Source organism: Orcinus orca, chromosome 20, assembly GCF_937001465.1.
Source record: "Orcinus orca chromosome 20, mOrcOrc1.1, whole genome shotgun sequence".
Lineage (NCBI taxonomy): Eukaryota > Metazoa > Chordata > Mammalia > Artiodactyla > Delphinidae > Orcinus > Orcinus orca.
In genome coordinates, this window is record NC_064578.1 from 2,271,339 (window position 1) to 2,296,779 (window position 25,441).

The following is a 25,441-nucleotide window of genomic DNA, read 5'->3' on the forward strand; positions in this document are numbered from 1 at the left end:
AGCCCTTTCTTCTTTCTTAAAATAAGCATTTAATGATAAAAATTTCTCTCTCAGCACTGCTTTAGCTGGATTCTGCAAGTTTTGTTACATCGTAGTTTCATTCTCATTCAAGTAAAAATATTTTCTAATTTTCCTTGAGAACTCTTTGACTTATCAATTATTTAGATATGTTTTAGTTTTCAAGTTTTTGGATATCCTGTTATCATTCTGTAATTGATTTCTAGTTTAATTTCATTATTATTAGAAAACATACTTTGTATGGTTTCAGTTCTTGTAAATTTGTTAAGGTTTGTTTTATGACCCAGGAAGTGGTTGTTGATCTTTGTGTTCTGTGTGCACTTGAAAAAAACGTGCATTTTGCTATTGGTGGTGTTTTATAAATTAGATCCAATTGCTTGATGGTGTTGTCAGTTCATCCATATCCTTGCTGATTTCGTCTGTTTGTTTCCTTGAACAGAGAGATGAGTGTTGAACCCTCTAACTATAATTGTGGATTTGTTTCTCCTTTTAGTTCTGTTGGGTTTTGCTTCATTGTTTTCCTGTAAGTAATGTGTTGTTTTTCTCTGGCTGCATTCAAGATATTTTTCTTTGTCTTCTGCTTTGATTATTTTGATGATAATGTATCTAGGCATGGGTTTCTTTGAGTGTCTCCTTTTGGGGATTCACTGAGCTTCTTGAATCTGTAGGTTTCACTTTTTGATAAATTTGAGAAGTTTTCAGCTATTATTTTCTTAGATATTTTTCTGCACTGCATTTTTTCTTTCTCCTTTCCTTCTGGGATTCCTAGGACATGAATGTTAGACCCTCTGGTTCAGGTCCATGAGTTCCTGTTCATTTGTTTTTTTCTGTTCTTAGAATTCTTTTCCTTTCCTTTTTTTTTTGTCTTTCAGATTGGATAATTTCTGATAATCTATCCTCATACTCAATGATTCATTCCTCTGCTGTCTCGATATTGTTAATGAGCCCATCTGGTGAGCTTTAACACTTTGGTTATTGTACTTTTGAGTTCTAAAATTTCAATTTGCTTCTTCTTTATATTCTCTTTCTTTGCTGAGACTTCCTATCCTTGCATTCAGTTTAAGAGTGTTTGCCCTTACTTCCTGGAGCATTTTTATAATAGCTAGTTCTAAGTCTTTCTGATTGTTCTAACATCTGCGTCATCAAGGTATGGGGGTCTGGTCCTTGTCTTTGATGGTAAAAGTTGAGATTTTTCTGTTTTTTCATATGCTAAGTCACTTTCATTTGTATTACAGACATTTTGAATACTATATTATGAGGCTCTAGGTCTTGTTTAAATGCCACAGAGGACTTTAGTTTTGTTTGATCGGGCATTTGACCCGTTCAGCAAGTTCCCACCAGCCTCCTGCCAGCTGTGGTCCTGACGGCAGGTCAGTTTCCAAAAGCTCTGCCATGCTGGTCAGAGCTGCCCTGCGTGTGCACCACCCAGTGGCCAGTCTTGGATCTGGATGATGGTTTGTTCTGTGTTCAGTTTTCAGTCTTAGGTATGCTGTTCAGGGTCAGGCACGTGCACGTGCATGCAGCTTAGGGGTGAGCCCAGGAGCTCATGCACAGCTTTAAAGGGTCCCTTTCCTTGCCTCCTCCCACTCTGTGGGCTCCTTAGTGATTTCTGGTTCCCTGGACTCGCTGTGGGTCCTCCCTTCAGAGAGCTGGGACTTGAGTTACTCTGCTCTGCTGCGCACAGTTGGTAGCTGTGCCTGCATCCAGATTGGGAGACAGAGACGGGACCACAGCTTTTCTGATCGGTGAGGAAGGTTCTGCTCCCTCTCAAGTAGGGGCCATGGGTCACTGCTGTGGCTGCTGTCATTACCTATGCCCCGGGAATGTCTGAGGACTGAGTGCAAGAGAACAGAAGAAAATAAAAATTGAAACAAGATTTCCCTGCTGTGTCTCTTCCCCCTTCTGGAGGGCTTGTGTTTTTCCCCCCAGACCTGTCTCTCGGTCTCTCTGTCTCTCCTTGAGCCTGGTACCTGTGTCCAGGTTTGAGGCCACTGTGAGCCCATACAGGGGATATTGGAGAAAAAAATGGGAGACTTTCTGCTAGTTTGGTGATATTTTGAAATTTTCTCTTAATCTGCCTGCTGTTTACTATCCATGGGCCTTGCATGGCTGCCCTGCACGTTCTGTCCAAATTTTGTAGCTGGACAAGATGCTGAATAGCTTCATCACCACAAGGACCCCTCCTGTTGACCTTTTATAACCATGCCGACCTCCTTCGTGCCCCATCCTCCACCCCTTCTCTACCCGCTGGCAACCACTAACCTTTCTCTATTTCTAAAATTTTGTCATTTCAAAAATGTCATATATATGTACTCATTCAGGATATAACCTTGGGACTGGCTCTTTTTCACCCAGAAAAATTCCCTGGAGGTCCATCCAGGTGTTGTTCATTCCTTTCTCTTGCTGAGTGGTATTCCATGGTGAGGGCGTGTCACAGTTTGTCCATACACCCGTTTGAGGATGCCTGGGCTGGTTCTACCTTTTGGCTGTTACAAATAAAGCTGCTGTGAACATGAGTGGAAAGACTTGTACTTGAACCTATTCGAATTTCTCTGGGATAAATGTCCAAAAGTGCACAGACCTAAGCGGCAAATATTATCATTCTTTCTACATTACAGGTGAGGGAGCCGAGGTTACGGGAGATGACCTGACCAAGAGCACTCAGTGAATAGGTGACAGGTCAGACTGGTGTCCGGGGCTCCGATTGGGCAGCTGAACCCTTAGTGGCCACTCATCATCTTCCCCATGCCTGTCTTAGCCCAGATCCGGCCTGAGGGAAGGCAGGTGATGCAGAGCCTCAGCCATGCATGGCTGTAGCTCCTATCAGGATCTTCCTCTCCATCTTGGGTCTGGTTATCACCCTGCGTGCTTCTCTCATTCAATTTGCAACTCAAAAGTCCCCTGCTCCGAGAAGCCCCCCGATTATTCCAGCTCAAGGACCACCAGGCATGCGGAAGGTGGTGGGGGGCCATTTCAATTATGTCCACAGTGCTGATCGACCCGTCCTACTTATTTGTGGACCTGCCTTTGTCTCCCTTCCCCCATGAAATGGTGGGTTCTTTGAGGGCTGGGTCTCCATTTGCTGTTGTGTCCCTGGGGCTTAGTGCAGTGCCTGGCACACAGTAGGTGCTTAATAATGAGGCAGACCTCATTTTGCTGTGCTTCGCTTTATTGTACTTTGCGGATAATGCATTTTTACAAATTGAAGATTTGTGGCAACTCTGCATCATGCAAGCCTGCGGGCACCATTTTTCCAACAGCATTTGTTCACTTCATGTCTCTGTGTCACATTTTGGTAAATCTTGCGATATTTCAAACTTTATCACTGTTATCATATTTTGTTACAGTGATCTGTGATCAATGACCTTTGATGTTACCATTGCAAAAAAATTTTGTCTTGCTGAAGGCTCAGAGGATGTTTAGCATTGTTTAGCAATAAAGTATTTTTAATTAAGGTTTCCACATTTTTAAAGACATAATGCTGTTGCACACTTAATAGACTACAGTATAGTGTATACATATCTTTTATATGCATGGGAAACCAAAGAATTTGTGTGACTCGCTTTATTGTTTTATGCTCTATACTGTGGTTGCCTGGACCTGAACCTGCAGCATCTCTGAGGTGAGCCGGTACTGACGGACAAAGTGGTTTAGAGAGATGAGTTCTAATGTTGTGAAGGCTGGATGGGCTGCTCTGGGGCTCTGAGAGGGTTATTGCTGAGAATGATCCTGAGAATGAACTTTTAGTAATATGGATCCACGGATGAGGCTCCGGGTTCCCAGGAACCACTCTGTGTGCTCAGAGATGTGTGCGTTTTTTTCTGGCTGGACTATCCTTTGCTGAAATCGGATGCTCTATGGTGTTTGTGAGTCCCCCACGGTCAATACACCTGCATTTTAACCCTATCTCATCATTTTCAAGCCCCCCTTCTTATTGTCCCCTTTGGTCATTTTCACCTCAAGGTTTTGAGAAGTAATTTTCTGCAGAAATTGCACTAATTGAAGGCCCTTTGGCTTCCGAAGGGTCCATTCTCTGTAGTAATTGAGCCTGTGTAATTGGGCTTCATCCTAAGTCAGTGCATCATCCTCAGTCACATCTGTTGCTAATGGTCTTGGAGGGATAACAAACCAGGGGATCTCTCATTTGGGTCTGAAAGGGGTCTACAGCACAGGGATGCTGTCAAGCTCTGAGGGGGCTTTAACCCGAGAGGTGGGGAGGAAGCCTCCCTTTACAAGACCAATTTAATCAACAAAAACGAACAGAATGGGGCGTGTCAGTTTGTTGGGAAGTTACAGGAGTTAGTGCTGGCCTGAGAGTTTGGGCAGCCTCTTGTTTGCAAGTTGGACAAACGCTTTGCGGTCAGAATAGGCCACACTCTGCTGCAGTGAGAAACAGCCCTGAACAGCCAGTGACTGAGGATGACAAGTGTAGATTTCTTGCTGGTACAGAGTTGACTGTGGGTGGAGGTGGCTCCCAGGACAGCTGCCCTCTGTGAATTTGCTTAACGTCCAGGCTGCCTGGATCTAGAGGCACCTCCAGATCAGTACGTGTGTCCATGATGATGTCAAGACTGGGTGAGGGAGGGCAGAAGAGTTGCAAGGGTGGAACGCCTCTGCCCAGGAGGGGCAGTGCCACTTTCACTCCCCTTTTCTTGGCCGACACAGGTCCTGTGGCCACACTTGACCTTAAGGCAGTTCTGGTTATTGGTTGGCGGTAGTGATGCCCACCTGTGAAGCTCTGCTGAATGCCAGGGTAGCTCACAGGCCTGGGTTCAGATCCAGACTCTCCCACGCTGTTGATTTTGTGCCATGTGAGCTGTTGACCTGCATGTCTCCTTTCCTCACTGGAGGGCTCCGGTGGGACGGAATGAGTTAATCCAAGCATGGCACTCAGAACAGTGCCCCCCCCACCCCCCCACTGCACGTGCTCAGGATATGTGAGCTGTAAGAATTCGTTCTGAGACAGCAAAGGCAAAACAAGGGGAATTTGTTGGGTCCTGGGAGGGGCAGGTGGGAGATGCCAGCTGCTTCAGGACTGTCTCCCACTCCCATTTCTGCTTCTGGGGTTTATTCTCCCAGGACAATGTGTGACTGCAGCCTTGTTACCACAGAACAATCTTGTGCAGACCCCATGGAGAAACCCCAGGGGATACATGATTGCTTCATCATGTGCCCGTCCCTCATCCATCACGATGGCTGGTGGGCAGAGTCCTGTAATTGGCAACGCCATCACCTGTCCGGGAGGGGCCACTCCCTGAGGAAGGGTTGTGGGTTGGAAGAAAGGAGAGAAGAGGCGCTTGGCCGCTAAGGGCACCCCGGACTTGGTGTATTTTGCTTAGCTCATGGGCCCGCCTCCTACTGGTGGCTCTCGTGGACCCTCCATCTTGTTGGAGGGGCCCAGAGGAAGGGTGGTGCTCTCCCTGGTCACCTCATCCCATCCCTGCCTTGTAGATGTAGACTCAGACCCCAGCTTGCCCTTGCAAGCTGTAAAGGGGATGGTTAGAGCCCGGCCCAGACATCCATGACCACGTGGAGCCCAGGCGTGGTGCCGTAGTCCCTCATCCCAGACCCGCCCAGCTGGGTTTCGGGTCAGGGCTGGGGCTGATGGAGCTTCTCTCGGAATCCGTGCTGTCAGGCCCACACCCGGTACCTGCTGAGCCCAGGAGGGGAGGGTGAGGTGTGCAGTCCCTCCCACCCAACCACCCGCAGCCGCCTGGCCCGTGATTAGGTCAGACCTCAGTGCTGGGAGGGGAGCAGGGGTGCTGAGAGAGGTCCCGGCAGCCTCCGACCCCCCTGCCGCCAAGCTGCATTCCAGGACGTGGGAGATGTTCTCTTTAGCAGAAGCGGCAAGGTTAGGACCTGGGGCTGTCCCCGAAAGAACAAGGCCTGGGGGACCCCTGGCTCCCAGAGAGGGTGTTGGGAAGGGGGCCTTTTGGGAATACTTGTTTGGTACTGAATGCAATCAAAGCCACTTCTGGAACTGGCAGCGCCAGCTGTGGGATCTCACGCAAGCCATGTTGTGACTCTGAAACTCCACTTTCTTATCTGTGAAAGGGAACCACAGCACCAGCCTCAGAGAGTTTCTGTGAAGCACAAAATGGAAACGGGTTTGAACTGAAAAAGGCTGTGAGGAGCCCTTCAAATGCATGCAACTGGCTCCCGCTGCCCTAGTTTATTTCCTTAGGACTGTGAGAAGTCCACTCAGTTGGTCTTTTGGGCTCTATTAGTACTTACAATAAGTTCTAATAAACACCTGACACCCTGAAAAAAATTCACTCTCATTTTTGCCAGAACCCGTGAAACCCACCAGCCCCAAGCATGTAGTTGGTGGAAGATGGTCCTGGTTATTTTTCCCGATTCTATATATTTAGGCATTGACACCTTCATCCCCAGCTGTCCCTTCCCCGGAAGTGCCTGTGAGCACTGGCATAAATCATCCTTCAGCCCAGGTGTGACCTCCCTGTGACCACAGCTTGGCGAAATGGCAGAAACTATAAGGTCACAGAGGTTCCCGTGATGACGACTCTGGCTGTTTGTCCCCATAGTTTGTCCTTTCCTTTTGTGGTCTCCTCAATGCTAGGCTGCGCTGTAGGTATGCAGGTGTGATAATCCAATCCAGTGGTTCCACCAGCAGTGTCTATGGGGTGCTCATATCCTACGTGTCGAGTCAGGCACAGTGGCGCTTGTGGAAAGAATATAGAACCTGCCAACCAGGAGCTTCCCCTCCATTTGTGGAACAAGCCACATCCACAAGTGGCAGAATCCATCACGTGCCATGAGAAGCAGCAGGAAAGTAGGGGGACAAGCCCAGGAATTGGATTCTGGTGGACCTGGGTCCAAATCCTGGTTTTGCACTTACTCGCTGTGTAACCTTGGGCGAGTTCCTTAACCTCTGTGAGTCTATTTTCTCATCTATAAAATGGAGATAGGAATACTCATCTCAATGCAAATTAAAACCACAATGAGGTGTATGCATTTTTCACCTATCAGATTGGCCAAGATCTAGAGACTGGAGCTCATCATATTGGTGGTTAGGTGCAGAAACGGGCGTATTCATACATTGATGCTGAGAGGAGGAATTGAGACCACCTCTAAAGAAAACACTTGGAAACACAAACTGAACTGTAAAATGCACACATCCTTTGATCCAGGCGTTCCAGAAATTTATATCAAGATTATTCCCACACGGAATGATTACAAAGATATCAATTTCAGCATTGTTGTGATACAAAATGGAAACATCATGAATATCTATCAATAGAAAGTGTATTAGTATACAGTTTAGTCCTACAAAGACTGTTACGTGGCTTTGAAGTAGAATGGAGCAGAAGTGTACATACTGATGTAAAATGATTCCTCGTTGTGGACCCTCTGGGGGGTTGTGCCGTGTCCTACAGCAACTTGGTGACATGAGCTAGTTTTCATATTAATTTTTATGATCACTTTTCATTTATGGCAAGTGATACAGGTCTTCTATTACAGATAATAATACAAAGCTTCCTTTAAAAAGTAATGGGTGAGCTGGGGTGAAGTGAGAGAGTGGCATGGACTTATATACACTACCAAATGTAAAATAGCTAGCTAGTGGGAAGCAGCCGCACAGCACAGGGAGATCAGCTCAGTGCTTTGTGGCCACCTGGAGGGGTGGGGTAGGGAGGGTGGGAGGGAGACGCAAGAGGGAGGAGATAGGGGGATATATGTGTATCTGATTCTCTTTGTTATACAGCAGAAACTAACACACCATTGTAAAGCAATTATACCCCAATAAAGATGTTAAAAAATAAAACTAAGCCTAAAAAATAATGGGTGGAAGAAGCCAGTCACAAAGGGCCACATAGCGTAGGGTTCCGTTTATAGGATGTGTCCAGGACAGGCAAATCCACAGAGACCGAAAGCAGATTCGTGGTTGTCCGGACTGGGGCAGGGCAGTGGGGAGCACTGCTGATGGGGATGGGTTTCCGTGTGGGCAGGGAAAAAGCTTGGGAACTAGATAGGGGTGATGGTTGTGTAACATCATGAATGTACTTAAATCATCTGAACTCTACACTTTCACATGGTTAAAATGGTGAATTTTATGTCATGTGTATTTTACAACAATAAAAACAGCAGCAACAACAAAGTAGGGGGTGGGTTTAAAGATGTTTGTAAGGAGCAGTGCAGCTGGCCCTTGGTAGGTGAGAACTCTGAGGCTGGGGGGGCTCTCAGGCTGGCTTTGAGATGCGCTCGCCCCACTGTGCCTGGCTATGGCAGCCCTGTTCTGTGGTTTCTGACCGGACCCCCTTTGATCTCCTTTCACGGTTTCTTGTTGATGTTCCGACATGGCAGCCCTGAGCGGGGAGCCCTCTCTATGAAGTCCAGTCTTGAAAGTTGGCCCTGCCTCAAGCAAACGAAGGTCAAAGAAAACAAGATTTATTTCCAGGGAGAAGCCAAAACTATGTTTGCTGTAACATCAGGCATCAAATGATGATGTGGTCCCCCCCACCGTGGAAAAATACTTCCATCTAGTTTCTTCTATTAATAACGGCGGTCAGCCCGTAAAAATTAATGTGTCAACTGCCTCAGAGCTGAGCTATCTCAGGGGCCTTTGATCCGCTCCTCATGGCTGCTGGCCCTCAAAAATGTTTTCACTCCATATTTTACCTTGATGGGTTTGCAGGAAGGTAATTAAATTATTAAAACTTTAATTGCCTTCCTGTATATAATTATCGCCTGTTAAAGGACACTTTTTATTCACAGGCTGAAAAGCCCCTATTTTTTTTTCTTTCTTTTCCTCTCCAGAAATGATCTTGCTATGCGTGCTCTGAACCATTAATATGTTGTGGGATTTTTTCTTTTCTATCTTTAATATTGGTCAGTTTGAAATGGTGCTTTATGATTCTGAGGATTCTTTCCCCTCCTGGTCCCTGGATGGAAGGACCAGTTGTCGACTGGAGAAGGTCATGGCAGACAGGCCATCTTCCAGGGACTCCGCAAGCAGAGGGACTCTTTTCAATCGCCGTACTCAATTCCTTCATTTTACAGACAAGGAAGAAGCTCAGAGAGGGGGCCTGACTTGCCTTGGGTCACATAGGAGTTAGGCAACAGGGATTACAGCCCAGGTCTGCTCTTGAGAGTCAGAGACACGTTTTGCCAACTAATATTGACCTGTGCATAAAGATCTTTGTTCATTTTGCTTGTTCTCAATATCCAGCTAAGTACTATTCTCTCTCTCCTAATGATCTCTTAATATCGTCCTGCTAGGACGATATTACAATCCTTTGCTAGGGGGAGTAAGCAAAAAGGATCACAGCGTCGACAGGGTCTTTGGAATCTTTCAGGAAACTCCCACCCTTCCTGGATGGCACCAGGAACCCGAGTTCACGTGGCACAATGGTTTTCAACCTTGTCACACCTAGCGCCTCATTTTTATAACAACGATTTCACAATGCCTCCTTTCTTATCCTGATGGAATTCACGTGATATAGCCTACTTACAAACACAATTTCAAAAACAGTGCCGTTATTCTTACAAAAAGGAGCAATATAGGGAAGTTATTTAATTAAAATACGTTTCAATGTGCGAGTGCTCAGGCTCGCCTGTACTAGCAGTCTTGACCATGTAGTGAAATGTTTCTCTACCCTTATAAATGAATCTGGGTTTTAAAGGAGATATTTCTCCATGGCATGTTGTCAAGCGCTTCTTTTCATATTTGAGATTTTGAAATAAAGACTAAGTATCTTTGCTTATAGACTCAAACTCGCCGGGAGGGCGGCAGCCTCAGAAGGAGCGCTCTTGAGAGCTGTGTGGATGGCTCGGACACCATGAATGCTTGCCAGTGTTCACTGTGTTTGCTGAACAATTTTTCATGAGGTTTCGAACCAAGCAAATTGTAGTCTTCCTTTGATTTACATGGTAGTTGGAAAATTCAGGGTATGTTAAAATTATTTCAAAATGCTTTATATCTGTATATAGAAAAGAGTCATGTTCCAGGCTCCGATAATTATAAAATGAACCTTCATCTCTGTCAGTGTCAAAAGTCACGCAGGATGTGGGTAATTCGTGGTTGAGCGAAGCTCTCTTGTCCATTGCAGGATGCCAGCCATCCCTTGACTGCACCCCTCCTCCTATAAATGCCAGTATCACCCCGTCAGTGTTTCAATCAAATATGCCCCTAGTTTCCACACACCCTCTAGGCAGCAGCATCACCCTCATGGAGAGCGTCCAGTTCAGTATTACACAGTGCCAGAAATTTGGGTAGCAGAAATTAAGATGAGAATATTTTATTTTATCTTGCCAAAATAAAGGTCAGGAATTGGGCAGGGCTCAGCTTGTCACTCGCTGATATTCAGCTAGTGGATGGGCTGTTCTGTGGTGCAAGGTGGCTGTGCTCACGTGGCAGGCACCTTGGCGGGGGTGGCTGGAAGGCTGGCTCAGTTAGAACTGTCACCTCCAGATGGCCTTTCCTGAATGGCAGTGTCTGTGCAGTCACATCAGCTCAGGGCTTCTGGAGTGAGTGCTCCTAGAGAAAACATAGAAGCAGAAGACTTCTTAGGGTCTAGCCTTGGGCATCCTAACCTGTCACCCTGCCGCATCCCATTGGCCAACCAAGTCCCTAGGGCTGGCCTTGATTCAGGAGGAGGGGAATTAGACGGCCTCATAGTGGTGGGAGGAGCAAAAACTGTCCATCTTCAATCAGCCACAGCCCTTTTTTTAAGGATTTCGTCTCTAGCATGTGGTTGACGTTTCTCAGTATGGCCATTTAGAGTCTGGGTCACCACAGATGAAAGAGACTGGCTAGTCCTTTGCATCAGAGTTCAAAGCCACCCACATGCCTGCTTTCCAAACACAGCCCTACTGCCTGCATTCATGCTGCTGTGTTGGAGTCTGGTGGCATTGGCCTTTGTTCCCCAGGCTCATTGAGTCTGGTACCCAATGAAAGCAAATCTTGTTGCAGAGTGGCAGCTGCACGGGGGACCCAGCCAGGTTGAGATAGAATGAGTACCCAACTCACATCACTCTGCAGAAACCTGCCACACTTTGGGTCATCTCTTGGGAATCAGATGTGTGTGAGGGAGGGTGACGGCCACCCAGGCATTGGAACAGGGGAGGCTCTGGCAGGGGCTGGAGATGTGTGGGGTGCAGTAGGAGATGTTTTATTTTTTAAACAGCTTTATTGAGATAAAATTCATCTACCATAAAATTTACCTGTCTAAAGTGTATAATTTAGTGCTTTTTTAATAGATTCATAGTGTTGTACAACCATGACCACTGTCGAATTCCAGAAAAAAAAATACACGCACACACACTTTTTTAAAAAGCAAGCAGGACATTAAGGAAGATATATTTCATAAAAATTATTTTGAGAACCAGGAGGTCATAAGATATCTCAGTGTCCTCTGTCTGTCTCTGTCTCTCTGTCTGTCTGTCTCTCTTTCACACACACACACACACACACACACACACACACACACACACACACACACACACACACACACACTACCCCATGTCCAGATCATGCATGCGTGGGATATAATTATGCAGTTAACGATCTGGGCCAGACTTGAAAGCCTCAGAGAAGCTCTGAGAGGGGCCTACTGGCAGTGGGGTCACGGGGCTGGTGGTTTTGTGTGGGGCCTCTGCATACCCTCAGCTCATGGCCTGGGTGACAACAGTGAAGGCCGCCCACGTCACTGCTGGAGTCTGTGCCTCTCGGCCCTGATGTTGCCCTCTGTCCCAGCGAGCCGCGTGATGTGTGCTGCGCTGCGGGCACCCTCGGAGGGGCCCCCGCCTCACAGAGGGCTCCTTTTCACTGGGAGTATGGTTTGTACCACAGGCCCAGAGCTTGGGCTCATGCTGGGCACATGTGGGCTGGAAAAACATTTCACAATGGGAAATGGGCCGGACTCGGCCAGGAGGGAGGAAGTGCCCTCTGCAGGCCTGTTTGGTCTTGGGTACGATTTCAAAGGTCCCTGTTTTGAAATTATGAGACCACCAGAAAAGCATGCTGGGGCCAAAAATGACTGTAAAAGGCAATAATTGTTAATAACTTGGCATCCGCCCCGTCATTCAAGCAGCCTGGTTTTGGCAAACATAAAGGACAACATTGTAAGCAAATAGGAAGGCAGCGGCCTGGCCCATAAAGCTGTTAACCGCACCATAACTAAATATTAAATGTGAGTTTTTAATTCAATTTATAGCTGTAATAAGGATCTTTGCACCAACGGGGAGGAGACGATTCGAGGCTCATAAAAGATATAGAGACAAAGTGATTTGAGCATTCTGCTGTTTTCATAATCAGGGCAGCAACCTTGACCTGGGTGACCCTGGGAGGGTCACCCTCAGTGTTCACTGGGTGCTTTGGGACATTTTTAAGGAGGAGCCAGGTGGTCAGAATTTGGGGTGCCCGTACCTCCTGGGCTGGGTACTATCGTAGGCTGGCCGGCAGAGCTGTCCTCACTGACCAGCCATCAGCTCCTGCGTGGCCTCCAGTCAGCTGCCTGTCTTAGGTGGGCCCACCAGGTGCCAATCAAAGCCAGGCTCTCTCTTTACATGGGTTTTTGGCCTTGACCTTCAAGCTTCCCCAGCAGACCCCACAGGGTTTACTAGGGCAGGTTTCAGGGAGTCATGAAAAGAGAGATTTTTCACTTGAGATGCTGGCAACATGCATGTGTTGGTTTTCTCTGGAAGGGCTATCTGCCGACTCACACAGTCCTTGACTGTACCCTCTCTGGCCCAACCAGCAGAGCTAAGGATTGTCAGACATGATGAACTTCCGTTTTAAAAAAATAATAACTCACTTCGTTTTTTCCGGTAGAAACTATATTTTAGTAGAAAATCCAGGTGGTTCTGGACATCATCTCTAAGAAAATAAAAGTTATGTGTGACCCCAACACTTAAGGCTACATTCTTTAATACTCTGCTCTGCTCGCTTTCATTCTTGTTGCGACAGATGCCCCTAGTCTGCAGTGACGACAGCTGCCACAACGGCCTGCTCTCTGCGCGCCAGGGCTTGTGCTACTTGCCTGGTGTCACGGCTCCTTATGCTGGGAATGGCCATGTGGGGTGTGGTTGACGGGAGTCCAGTAAAACCACGCAGCTTGCTCAAGGTCGCACAGGTGGCACATGAGCTTGGGCTTTGAGCCCAGGTCGCCTGATCCTGAAATTCATCCAGCTGTGGTATCTGCTCGCTCCTTAACTCCATGGCTTGTTTGGGCAGGCCTAGCATTTAGTTATGTAAGTGCTGTATTTGCTTGTGAATTTGTCACTGTGGCTTCATAGGACAAATGAATGGATGGACAGACGGGCGAATGTAAGCAAGCGTTCATGGGGGGCATCTCTACACCCAACTCAGGAGAGAAAAATCGCACCTACCTCACAGGGTTGCGAGGACTGACTGTGGAGCACGTGGAGCGGCTATCACTTTAATTACTAGTTACTCATTAATTAATGATGTGAATTATCAAGGTTTAGTAATGATTATTATTTATGTTGCTAACGATTATAATGATTAACATTGTTATTTAGTAGTAATATTATTATCCAAGCCGCATGACTCTCCAGCCCTCATTGTATAGTGTTTTCTTCCCGGCATTGGCTCAAAGTAAGTTTTTTGGTACAGAAAGATACATCAAGTTTTATGTTTCGAGTAGGTAATTAAAAAAAAAAAGCACTTGTCCAACTCTAGCTCTGGTGTCCCCGCAAGACCCTTAGCTCACCCACTCTAGACACCCGCTTCCTGCATCCAAGTGAAAGCACCCCCCACATCCCCAGGCCCTCCATGCCTCCCGCCCCCCAGTTCCCCCCACCTCCTCCCACGCCCCCCACTAGTTTTGTTCTTCAGCCTTTCCCAGGCCTCAGGCTTTCGTAACTCATCTCCCAGGGATTTGGTGAAAATAGAAACCAGTGTTTTCTAAAGATGACTTTCTGAAATCTGTGACCCTCTGTCCGGAGCCCGGAATTTGACTTCTCATTTCTGTGCAAAATATTCATGAGGAAGGTTCCAGGGGGAAACAGAATTCTCCATGTGGGAGTGGGCAGAGGGTAAGGACTCTGTGCTGGCTGTGCCCTCTGCCTGCCAGGGTCAGGGACCAGATGCTCGCCAGCAGGGACCACCTCATCCCTTGGCTGGCTCAGGGTCCTGGGGGCCGGCTCCCACCTCCCTCCCAGTGGTCTCTCTGCTTCTTCCACAGCGTGACATGCTTTTCCATGCAGGGGCTTTGGGTGACACTTCGAGGCACCTGTCAGTTACCCTGTCAGCCTCCTTGGCCCTCCCCAGACTATCCCGACATTCCAGCTCCACAGTGGGCCTCGGCTCCGTGACTGTGTCTTCGCTGCATTATGACCACGTGGGCCCAGCCACCAGCGTTTGTGATGTGGGCTGTGTCCAGTCCATCTACCCATCAGTCAGCAGAGCAGCTGAGTGAGGGGTATGACACCAGAACAGTCACTCCCTGGTCAGAATCTTTCCACAGCTTCTTCTTGCCCTGCAAGAAAGTCCAAGTCCCAGGAGTCTCCCTGAGATCACCCGTTATTCCCACCTTGCCCACCAGCCTCTTCAGTACACCCCTCCCCACCCGGGGCCCTCCATGCCCCATCCCCTATGCCTGGGACGCTGGATGTCCTCATGCTTGGGCTTCAAGGTCGCCTTTCCTGACCGCCTGTCCGGGCAGGTCCTCCCCCTTCTCGGTGCTTCCCTCTGCTTCACCTCCTGCTCAGTTCCTTGTTAGCACCCATCATGCTTTGCATCATGACTTTTAAAAATTAATTGTTATTGATTTATTTTCACTTATACAAATATTTATCACAGTTATAAGCAAAGCAAATAATATGATACAATATAATAATGTAATAATAAATAAATACACAGCCGTGTAGTAAACGTAAATCAGTATCTTCAGTTTCAGGAAGACAAAATTTCACATTTCTATGACAAAGAGAAGATGGATCACATCTTATCGTTTTGAAATATAATTATTTATCAGGAAGCCTGTTTTTAAAGAGCGGCATGGAAGTTCTTCTTTATTGGTTTGCATCATGGTTTTTAACTTATCTAATATCTGGCTCCGCCATCAGACTGTGAGCCCGGCAAAGGCAAGGACTCTTGTCTCTCACCCACTGGTGCATCTGCAACACCTAGCACGTGACTCAGAAATATTCGTTGAATGAGTGAATGAATCAACATTTGTGGGGGCTGCCCTTCTCTATTGGGCTGATATTTGGATTGGATTTTTACTGCCCAGAATATCCTCATGGATTCTCAAGAAACAAAGCTCTTGCATGTTTTGGGGGTCCTCTCAACCACACATGTTGGCGCTTACCTCTCACCTGTAGCGAGTTTACCTGGATCTGCCACAGGACTCTGCCGGGCAGACCCCGTGGACATCAGGCAGTACAGCTGGGAAGGGTTTACAACATAGCGATGCTCGCAGCTCAGTACCCGAGAGAGCCTCTTCCTCCACACAAACTGACCAGTGGTCTGGGGACTGTGTGCATACCCACCATGAGGTTTTGGCTTATGCTGTGCCTCCTTCCTGGAAAGCCCCCTGGACTTCTCAAATTCTGCTATTTCTGTGCACCCCACCTGGCAAGGCTCAGCCAAAGCCCTCCACTCCAGAGCACGGCCCAGATTCTCACCTCCTAGGGCCGCCCCCGCGGCCCCGCCGCCCACCACTACTTCCTGAGTGCCTCTTGCCCATGTCTGCGGTGGGCAAGTTCCCACTCCCTTCCTGTGGTTGAGGGGCCAGTGGAAACGTATCTTTTTCCAAAGAGAACACCAGCCTTTGGACCAGACTTCATTTCTGCCAGCAATTTCACTCCTAGGTGTAGAACCGAGAGAAATGAAACACATGTCCACACAAAAAACTACACAGATGTTCTTAGCAGCATTATTCATAGCAGCTAAAAGACAGAGGGAACTCAGACATGCATGGACTGATAAATGGATAAACAAGCTGTCATTTATCCATACAATGGAATATTATTCAGCTCCGAAAAGGAATGAAGTTCTGAGTCACAACATGGATATCCCTCCAAAACATCATGCAAAGTGGAGGAAGCCAGACATAAAAGGTTACATAGTGTATGAATTTCATTTATATGAAATGTCCAGAGTAGGCAAATCCACAGAGATGGTAAGTAGCTTGGTGGCTACCAAGGGCTGGAGGGAGGGGAGAATAGGGAATGGCTGCCTGATGGGGACGGCTTTCTCTTTGGGATGATGAAAATGTCCTGTAATCAGAGAGTGGTGATGGTCGCACATTTTTGTGACTCTCCTGAAAATCACTGAATTGCATACTTTAAACAATTTTTATGGTGAGTTTTATCTCAATTAAAAAAAAGAATCCATTAAAGAAATTTCAGTCTGATTCCCGCCCCACCCCCCACCCCTCTTCCTCTGGTCTTTGCTGGGCACTGTTTGGACTGTAAGCCTTTTGTTTTTGCTAGTGAAATATGCCCGAAGTGTTTTCTCAAGACTTGCCAAAGAGGTTAAAACATAATACTGTAAGTCTGAGGTCCCCCTGGGAAAGCAATGCAAACATAACGAAGGGGGACGGAGATTTTACGGAGGCAGGAGCTGGTGCAGGGCTGCCTCTGGCTGCAGGGGCCCTGTCCACAGTCTCCCCACCCGGTGGAGGGCAGGGGACAACCTGGGGATGCCCCAGTTTCTCGCTGGTTTCTCCAGGAGGACTAAGTAAAGGAGCCTGCAGGCTGTTTTCGTGGTGGGGAGCAGAGCGTGGGTGGGGGGGAGTCTAATCAAGAGTTACCAGTGCCTTTGACCTCTGCAGAAGCAGGTCCATGACTCCCTGGGCTTCCTTCAGAAGCAGCTGAGAATGTAACTAGTGAGACGAGATGCCAGTCTGGTTCAGATCTCTCTGCTCTGTTCCATAGGAGCTTGGGCCTCAGTTTCCTCTACTTTCAAGAGGGGATGTTGATGCTGCTGCTGCTGCCCCGGGGCACTGCGTCCAGCCCTTCCAGTGGGGCCGTTTGGCCCTGGCAGCTGGGACGATACGACTCTCAGGGAATCAGAAAGCAGTGGCAGGAGCAGCGATGGTTGTCTGTCTCCTGGAACAAGACGCCATTTGGTCCCTGTCATTTTTTCACCTTCTGGTCACTCAGCCATAACACTGGAAGGGCTTAGAACTGGGGTCAGGAGACTGGAGTCCACTTCTGGGGTATTCTGCAGGAGTCTGGTGGCATCTGGAGATGCTCAGCCTTACACAGTGACCCCCTCAAATGGATATTATATTAAAATATCACATTTGAGGGGGCAGACACTCCCCTGGTTCACAAATCAAGCTGAAAGGAGCTGCTGGGCAGCTTCACTCCCACCCTGCCCCTCAGCTGACCCCTCTCTTCTCCCCAGGATGGCGCGTGTTCATTTCTCCTCTGGCCCCCGGCTGCTCCTGCAGACAACCAAACAACAGAAACTCTTCAAAAACAACTTTATCGAGGTATATTCTCCACATCACAGAGTTCAGCCATTTCAGGTGTACAACTCCATGTTTTTTAGTAAGTTTACGTTGTCTGAAATCAGCTTTAGAACACTTTCACCCCACAGTAAACTCCCTCGTGCCCATTTACACTTAACCTCCCAGCCCCTGGCAACCAGTAATCCACTTTCTACCCATTTTCCCATTCTGGACATTTCATATAAATGGAATCATATAATATGTGGTCTTTTTTGTCTGGATGTTTTACTTACAATGTTTTGGAGGATCATCCCTGTTGTAGCTCGTATCAGTGCCTCATTCCTTTATGAGACTGAATAATAGTCCATCGTAGGGCTGCACCGCATTTTGTTTATCCATTTATCTGTTGATGGACGCTTGTGTTGTTTCATGCAACAGATTTTTATTTCCTTATCTTTCTCATACAAAAGATAGCATTATTTTTGTATTTATGTATGAGCATGTAAGTGACTACACACACGTGTGTGTATCTGTGTGCATATATATCCACGCGTGTGTTGATATATGTGTGCATGTATATATGTGTGCATGTATACACGTGTGTATCTATAGTCTTGCACCTTGCTTGCTTCACTTAACAATGCACACGTGATACTACTTTAAATCATTGGTCAACGTTCCCCAGCTGTGGGCTCGGCCCCTGGTGAGCTGTCCTCCGTTCTGATTCCTGGGCTGGGCACGCAGTATCTCACTGGTCGTGGGTACAACGCCTGGGTAGTCTTGTCTACCCCAAGCAGATGGTGAGCCCTGGAGGGCAGAACTCAGGACCGTGTCTGGCACGTGGAAGAGCTCGGGGGCTTGTCTGTTATGGATTGAAGGAAAAATGACCCCTACCCCGCAGTGTGTCCCTGAGAGCTTTCCCTGGTGCTGGCTCTTGGCTTCCTTGGCAAGTGAAGGAGGTGGGAGTCTTGCTTCCAACAGCAGCCCCCAACCCTGCTTCCAGCCTCCCAGCCTGGTTGTGCTGCAGACTCGAGTGATTCCCTGAGAATGGACTTGGGGTGGGCAGACGTCCCTGGAGCCGACTTTGCAATGCTGTGGGTTTCCGCTGTTTGAGGTCAGGGTCAGTCCTGGGAGGAGCTAGAAACTCTATGGGGAATGGAGCAGAGGCAGCCCCTTGTCTGGCGGTCTTAGGCCTGGTCATAGCCATAGTGGTGATGAGGACAGTGACAGTAGCTCTGTCTGTGAGCAGACTTTGTGCCAGGCATCCTCCAAAGCGCTGTGCAGGAACTGACCCATGTCACCTGCCCCTGACCTGTGAGGAAGGTGTAGTGTGAACCCATTTTACAGGGAGGGAAACAGGATCTCAGCAGAGCCCAGAGCCCTCCCTCCTATCCGCCTACTGCGAAGTCTCCAGGGGGCTTCTGTCCCTGGGCCACTGCTCTCTGAGTTTTAACAAGAATAAGGATGACGGCAAACACAAGGCTGCCGTGCGTCCAGCGTGGTGTAGAGGGCTTCGCTGTAGATCCATGGTGCTGATGTTCCCATTTCACAGCTGGGACACGTGAGACTGGGCTGGGAGGAGTGGCCAAGGCAGGATTTGCACTGGGCACAGACCAGAGGTCCATACTGCCCACCCCCTTCCCTGCCCCTGGTGAACACTGGGGGGCAGGCAGTGGGATGGAGGACAACGGTGCTGCAGCTCAGCCTCCTGGAAAGCTCCTGCTTCCTGCAGGGGGCTCTGGTCAGCAAGGGGAGGTCCCTGCCCCTGCCCTCTGGCCTGCGGCCTGGCCCAGGGCCCAACACTCCAGTCTGTTTTCCAGGCAGGAAATATGAATCAAAATAACATGACATACTCAACTGTAATTAGTGCTGTGTCGAGAGGCTGAGCAGCCTTAATGAGGAGCAGGCCTCTGCAGCCAAACCTGCTGCCTGCCCTCCCCCAACTCCTCAGGTCCCCCATCCTCAGGTCAATGGGGGAGGGAGAGAGTGAGGACCAGAGGGAGGAAGAGGGGAGGGGAGGGAGGAGAGGGGAGGGGTTCTTGCACGTTATTTGGTTTTGTTTTGTTTCTGACCCAACTTGAATTCTCTGGATACCTTGCTGGCTCTGAACTTTGCTAGGATCTTGTACTCTTTGGAGTCCGTGTGGAGGTTTTCTATGAAAATCTGGCTATAGAAGAAGGGGGCTGACCCCTGTGGTCCCTTCTAGCTCAAGAGGCCTGCTAAGACCCTGCCGTCTCTCCTCCCTGCCCTCCCGGCTCTGTCTCTGTTTGTGTTTCCCCAAGTCTGTGGCCGGTGTGCTGTGTCATCTTGGTCTCCTGGGCCTCTCTCTGCCCCTTTCTTCCATCTCGGCCGCTCTTTCCCGCTCTGTCTCAATCTTTCGCTCTCTTTCCACGCCTCTCTCTTCTTCCTCTCCATTTCTTTGTTTTTCTTGCCTTCTCCCGCCCCCTCGGTTTTCCCTCGAATGAAAGGATTCCTGGGAAAGAAGGAAGCATAAGGCCCTGGGCGTCCCCTGCGGACCCCGCCCCTTCCTGTGACCTCCCTGCTTGCTGGAGCCCCTCCCGCCCGCCTTCCTCCCCTCCCGTCCCTCAGCCCACCCCTCTCGCCCAGAGACCCCCCAGAAGCTCCCCTCCTGAAAGTGCCCTCACCCTCCCGCCACCATCCCTCGCTGGCTGACCTCTCCCTCCCTGGTGGTCTTCCCTTTGGTCAGCTGGGTGAAAGGTCGTGGCTGTTGGAGGAGGGTCCAGGGTCTATGAGGGCATCTAACTGGGTGTTCCTGTGTGAGGGCCTCGGGTCCCTAGGGACCCTGGGCTGCCCAGCCATGGAGGGTGGAGTCTGTGAGCAATTCCCCCCTTCATTTGTTTTCCATACTTCTTTTTACACAAGTCATTCATGTTCCTTGTGGGAAAACACAGGCATGCCAACTGTAGAGTGAAACCCCATAATCCCACCTCGTAGGGGAGACCACTGTTAGCATCAGATACAGACCAGCCGGAGATTTATCTGACTAATTTCATCTCTGCTTTTCTCACTTGGCAACAGAGTTTTATGACTAAGAGCATGGTGCTTAGTGGTCAGACCTGGGCAAGTCACTAAGCGCTGCTATGCCTCAGTTTCTTCACCTCTTAAATGGGAATAGTGGCAGTGCTGAAGCCCCACAGGGCTGATGGGAGGACTCAGGGGGCTATAACACACGACTGGTCTAGGCCCATAGAGAGTGCTCAGTGAATAGTCACTGTGGTGTGTGTGCTAGGCCTGGGGCTGGCTGTGTCCATGCACGTTAGCCCCTGGAATTGTCATAATACCCCCAGTGTGGACAATACATTATCCCCTTATGGAATTAAGGAATCAGGTTCAAAGTGGTTGAGTGACTTGGCCAACTCTACCATCACGAGCTTGTTTATTCATTCGTGCTTTCACCCAGCATTTCATGAGTGATCCTGTGTACTGGGCACTATGCTGGACACCAAGGTGCTGCGGTGAGCAGGGCAGGTGTGCTCTCTACCCCCGAGCACTTTCAGTCCAGCAGGGGCAGATGTTCCACAGCATCACACAGGGAACTCAAATCACATGACATAGTGCTGTGAGCTTGTCTGACCTGGCTTGGGGGAGAGCCAGGACTTCCCCAAGCACATGGCCTTTGCAGTGAGATTTTTCTGAATAAAGAGGGGTTAAGAAGCAACAGAAGCAGCACAAGCAGCGGGAACAGCATGTGCAAAGGCCCTGGGGTGAAACAGCTTACCGTGCTCATTGGAATGAGAAAAGCTCTTGGGATTAGAGTAAACAGTGAAACACTGTTTAGTTTTCTGTTTAGAACATCAAGGGAGAGTGGCTGGGGGGCTTGCAGGCCCCACAGTGAGGTGGTGGTCTTTCCAGGCCAGAGTGGCCCAACCTTATGGCTCATAGCAGTATCACCCTTCACTCCAGGGGGAGGCCCGAGGCGCCAGTCTGCCTTGGCTGCCAGCAGCCTGGTGTCTGGCAGTGCGTCCCTTACTGTGAGTGGCTTTCAGCACGTGACGCTCCCATCAGCACCCCAGGAGGTTCTCTCCACCTGGGCAGCCAGGTGAGTGTCCAGCTGCAGAGGGGGCCACTGTCCGTCACGGACAAAGGGCCCCGGAGCTGCTTTAGGAGTTTGTGTTCCGTCCAGCACAGGGAGCATGGCATGCGTCCAAGGTGGTTAGGGTGGGAATCACCAGAACAGACGTTAAGTTCCACTTGAGGTTGTGATGGGCCAAGGTGGCTGGATCAAGGATGCTTGCACACTCTGGAAGTTAGAGCTTCATACTTACTGATTTTTAAACAGCTCTATTGAGGTGTAATTGACACACCTTGAAAGTCACCCATTTTAGATGTACAACGGAATTCAGCTCAGCAATGAAAAAGATTGAATTACCCCTACATGCAGTGACCCAGCCACAGCTCAAAAGCATGCTGAGTGAAAGAAGCCATATGCAAAAGCGCACATGTGCAATGACCCCATTCATATGAGATTTCTAGAAAAGGTTACGCCCTTACTTTGAAATATCTGATATGGCAAAATTCAGTTGGATTTGAGATACTCTTTTTAGTTCAAGAACTTTTTTTTTTTCATTTGTCCATAATAGAAAATGATCTACAGTGAGAATCTTTAAGACAGTTTCAATTATTTTACATTTTGAAATAGTTGTGAAAATTGGTTAAAAGTTTTTTAAAAAATCACCTTCTTGTGCAAACAAAATGTCTCCTTGACAGTGATTATTAAGAGCTTGAAGGTCATCACTAAAATGTCCTTACCAGTGGTGGATGTTGCAGATGCCTTGTCCCGTATCCTCTTAGCCCCTCAGTTCACCTGCAGCTCTGGTAGATGAGTTACAGGCAGCTGGTAGCCCCCCACCTCAAGCACCTGAGTTCCTCTTCTGTTCTGATTGAGAATTGTCTTTGGCTCCTGAGAGCTTGCTTCACTTTCGCTTCACTTTGCAACCTGGAAGTGAGGAGATGGGTCATTCTCCTATGCAGAGGGGTCGGGGTGGTGGTGGTAGAGTGATGAGCATTGGTAGATAAATACCCCTGACTCCCTGCCCTCCGGGGGAGGGGAGAATTCTGTATAGAAGATTGTGTCATCTGCAAATAGAGATCATTTTACTTCTTTCTTTCCAGCTGAGATGCCTTTTATTTCTTTTTCTTGTCTAATTGCTCTGGCTAGGACTTGCAGTGCGATGTTGAACAGCAGTGGTGAAAGTGGGCATCTTTGTTTGTCCTCAGTTATAGAGGGAAGGTTTTCAGTCTTTCACCATTGAGCATAATATTAGCTGTGGGTTTTTCGTAAATATCCTTCGTCTTGTTGAGGAAGTTCCCTTCTGTTCCTAGTTCTCTGAGTGTTTTGTTTTTTTTAATCATGAAAGGTTGTTGGATTTTGTCAAATGCCTTTTCTCTGTTAGTTGAGATGATCACGTAGTCCCCCTTCCAATGGTCTAGGTATGTAGGGTGTTATGTTGATTGAGTTTCATATGTTGAACCATCCTTGCATTCCTGAGATAAACCTCACTTGGTAATGGTTGTATAATCTTTCTAATAAGCTGTTAGACTCTACTTGCTAGATTCTGTTGAGGACTTTTGCATCAATATTTATAGGGATATTGGTTTGCAGTTTTCTTGCGGTGGCAGTGGGGCAATTCTGAACATGTTCCATGTGGTTTCTCAGAGGTCCTCAGTGGGACTGAGTTCCATGTGCCCGCAGTGCTCCCCCCATCTTTAATGCACCCCTTATTGGTTTGTCTTCTGTCTCTGTCTCACTCTCTTATTTTCTCAGTTGTGCTTCCTGGGGTCACCTCCCTCATAAACTACTTCCTCTCAAGTCCTCACATCAGGTCTGCTTTGGGAGGAACAAAAACTAGGAGAAGGTGGGCTGACGTGTAGCCATTTCAAGCGTAAGCCAAATTTCTATAAAATTATGTTCATGAAAGCAGGATCAAGAGGTTATTTTAAAAAACCCAAAATTGCCTTTATTTGGAAGTTTAATACTCTTTCAATATCTAAACATTTTCCCCAACTTTGAATTTTATTTTTTTCATAGCATACTTAAAACATACAAAGAAAAATTTGATGCTTTTTCCACCAGATTCCAAGTAGATGCCTCCAACCCCTTCTAGATCATCCCTGTGGGCTGCACAAGTGTTACCATATTCTGTGTGCATGATGAGAAAGAGGTGGGTGGAAAGCCCTACTTTGGGCAGGGAGGGCCAGGGGGTGGGGGGAGCTGCCTGGTGTCTGTGCGGAGGGATCGCAGGGGACCCTGCCCTTGTTTTCTGTTTGAAGCTGGGAGACAAGAGGAGCCTAAGCTTATCCCCACCAGGGCAGTCCTCAATGCACCCACAAAGGAGTGAATGACAGCCCCTCTCTGTTCATCCATCTAGTAACCCAGGAATTCTCACCTTGCCTCTTAATGAGACACTGCTCGCCACAGATAAGAGAGCTGATGATTGTGCCTGGTTGAGGGAGAGACCCTGTCTCTTCCGTTCAGGTTAGCCCTCCAGAAGGCGAGTGAGTGGGAATGCTGCCACCATCCCAGTTATCCAGAGCTGCCTCTGACTTACATGTAAGTGGGCATGGAAGCACACACGGGGCCTGTCCTCGGCCTTGATATGCACTCCCTGCAGTGCATGGTGATTAAGAGCCTGCGTGTGGGAGCCAGGCAGGCCTGGGTTTGAATCCTGCCGCTTAACCTGCTGTGTTTCCTTGGGCAAGTCATTTAGCGACCCTGAGACTCGATTTCCCCTTCTGTAAATTGGGTTTAGTTAGTTACTGGGGCGGTTTGGGTGAGAAGGCAGGTTGGCTCTCTGCCTGGCACCAGGAGGCACGTGGCTCATGGACTGACTTCTTAATCCAGCCACATTGTTGGACACCTAGTCTAGGTGCTGAGGGTGCATTGTGAACAGAGTGGGCATCCCAGCACGAGCGGCCGAGAGTGAACGGCACGTCACATACCTCAGGTGGTGTCTGTGCGGTGGGGGACATTCAAGGAGGGCCAGGGAGGGGGTGGGGTGGGGTGGGGTGGAAGGGGACCAGGGAGGGCCTCTGTGATACGATGGCTTACGACCCAGAAGTGAGAGACCGAGCCAGGCTGATATCTTGGAGAAGAGCATCCCAGACAGAGGAAAAGTGACGGAAAGGCCTGGAGGCCAGTGGGGCTGGGCAGGACCAGCCCCCGAGGCTGTGGTGCGATGCACGCTGGTCAGCAGGAGGCTTGGAGAGCCTGGTCAGCCTCTCTTTGGCTCTCGGACTTGTCCTAAGTGAGATGGACTTTGGAGGGTGCTAGACAGGGAGTGCCAGGGCTCCCGTACGTGTGCAAGGACCCCTCTGGAACAGTTGTCCCATTTCATTCTCAGACTTGTGAGGCTCGTGGCCTGGAAGGTTAGCAGATGTCACTATGAAGACTTTTACTCATGACACTCCCACAGGCCAGGGACTCCACCCTTTGTTGAGAAACCATGCATTGGATGGACTGTGGCAAACCAGAGTTTATGCCTGGGGTGGGGGCCGTCCTGTCTTGGGATGGAGGGTGTCCCTTCCAGAGGGAAGTTCTAGCTGGTCCTGTGGGGGTAAACGGCCCATCTGTCTAATTTGGCCCTCCCTCGGGCAGTCTAATTGCCCATTTAACCTTTGTGGGAGCTTAATTAAGGATGTTTAGTCTGGGCATGCTGCACTTGACCCATTAGGTCAAGCTCATGGCCTTCCCTCCAGCCCATCAGTGGCCCAGACAGACAGGCTTTCCGAGGCGTCCCCCGAGAGGAAGGGGAAATGGAAGGTTTCACCCCAGCTCCCAGCCTGTGCTGGGTGTGGGCTGACTAGAGAGCACTTGCGGGTGGGTGAGGAGGACAACTGCCCCCAGGTATGGGCACAGTGCCTGGGGTGTGGCAGAGATGAAAGCAGGATTGGATGGCTTATGCAGATGAGGTCTGGCCATAGCGTGTGTGTGTGTGTGTGTGTGTGTGTGTGTGTGTGTGCACGTGTGTGTGTGTGTGCATGTGTGTGTCCACGCCTCCTTCCTTGTTAGAATAGGA